Source organism: Triticum dicoccoides, chromosome 6B, assembly GCF_002162155.2.
Source record: "Triticum dicoccoides isolate Atlit2015 ecotype Zavitan chromosome 6B, WEW_v2.0, whole genome shotgun sequence".
Classification (NCBI taxonomy): domain Eukaryota; kingdom Viridiplantae; phylum Streptophyta; class Magnoliopsida; order Poales; family Poaceae; genus Triticum; species Triticum dicoccoides.
The window spans coordinates 146,464,255-146,466,388 of NC_041391.1; positions in this window are offsets into that span (position 1 = coordinate 146,464,255).

Here is a 2,134-nt window from a genome sequence, read left to right on the forward strand (position 1 = left end):
CTCCTGTGTCGCTCTCGCAAGTGACGTCAGGGCGAACCCTAGCCCCAACCCCCGCGTCATCCACAAACTGCTCTACACTCGCCGCCGTTGAAAGGCGGCGTCGGGCGAAGCTCGGTCGGCGGCGGGGCTCGTCCTACCTCCCTGGCGAGCAGCGGAATCACGAGACACGGCGGAGCGGCGGGGGCGCGGCAACAGCGAGGCGCTCAGCGGGCGGTGGTGTGGGATGACCTTCAAGCCGTGGTGTGTGGCAAAGGCGTGGCGCTGGTGTCGGACAGGCGTAGGGGCGGCGGCGTGAATGTGGATCGAACGCTGACCTGGCGTTGGGGGTGCGTCTTTGGCCTACCTTGGTCGGGTGGCGACGAGGCGCTCGGTGCCTCCATTGGCTACCTTCGGCGCGGATCCGTCAAGCAGAGGGCTGGGACATCGCGGGAATCTCATGTGCCCTGCCATGATCAGGTTCGATCTCGTGCGATGGATGCACTAGTTGGTGATGTGGTCACAATAGCTCGAGTGACGGCGGTTGGCGTTCCGTGGCGGGACACGGGTCGTGCTGGCTCCTCCCTTCTCCTAGGTACATGTCGGCAGCGCAGACCACTTGCGTGGTTGAGATGGCCACATCGTGGGGCTCATACTTGGGAAGATCAGATTGGGGCTTGTGGCGGTTCGCAGCTCCTGCTCCAGGTAAGTGATGATGTGCTCGGTCCATGTTGTGCCTATGGGCAATGAGGTCCCTCTCCCCATGGGTGCTCTATGGTGGTGGTCGGGTCGCTGCGGTTCTGTCAGGCAGACTAACGTCGAAGGTCACGGGCATGACGTCATGTGAGCTTGCTCAGCGACAGCCCTCAATAGTCACGGGGTTGTATCTCCATAGGCCCACTGGGACCGGCTGGAGATGCAGGTGTGGGCACCTCCTACCCAGGCCCGGCCTTGAGGAGGGGGGGGGGAGAGGGGCGGCCGCCCCGGGCCCCCCAAGGCCAAGGGGCCCCCAAGTATGTTTCTGCTTTTGTATGGGCCTATTGCCCTGACCCAAATGCTAAACAGATGAAGTATTACATACTCCGTCCGACGAAAAAATGAGCGCAGATCGTTTTCCTCTGATTTCCTTCCTGTGACGATTGAACTTGAGATCTGTTTGCTGCTACGATTGATGAATGGTTCAGTTATTGCATGTGAATAATTAGAAGTTGTTGCCAAATACCCTCCTGATTTCCTCCCTTATTCACCAGCCGAAAATAGTGCATCCAATTGTTTTGTCTTGAGATGTGCGTCTGATTTTTGGACTAACTTGTAGCGTACAGCCAGGCCAAGTGGATCGAGGGAGATAATAGATCGCTTCCTGATATCCATCTCCTGTAGAGCCCCAGGTCAGGGGAGGGCCGGACCGCCGGAGTTAGCCATGTCGCTGCCTCCCACGCAAGACGCAGCCATAGCCGTCTCGCCGAGAGGCCTCGCACTGTGACGGCGAGATTACAGTTGCAGCAAAGATTAGACCTGGCCATGGGAAACCCGGCCCGGACGGCCCGGCCCGACCCGACCCGAAAAAGCCCGACCGGCCCGACCCGACCCGACCTTGCCCATGGGCTGGGCTTGGGCCTGATTTTTAGGCCCGATGGCTGGGCCGGGCTCGGGCCCAACATATTTGCCATTTAACGAAGAGGCCCGGCCCATGGCCCGAGGCCCGCCGGGCTTTTTGACTGATGGGCCGGTCTCGGGCCTGAAATCTAGGCTCGACGGCCAGGCCGGGCCGGGCTCGGGCCCGGGTTTTTGCAACGGGCTTTGTTTGGCCCGGTCCGGCCCAACGTTTGGCCAAGTATAGCGAAGATAGGTATGCCTATGATCTCTGTGTATAGCTAGCGTATGCCGTATCGGAGTTTATCAGGAGGATTTATCAAAATTTATAAATGTTCATCCAAATTTCCTCTGCATTGGTGCAACATTAGACATTATTTATGTAAAGATGATATTGGTTCCGCGACCGAGCGTGGCGACGCGCGATCCCCTTCGCACAGCCATACTCAGCTTTCGACACGCTCTATCTCTTTCCAAATCAGTTATAGTCGTTGTTTCCATGTATTCAAATGATGGCCCCACTATTCCATTGAGCATGCAACTAACCCATACGTGCATGCACGTT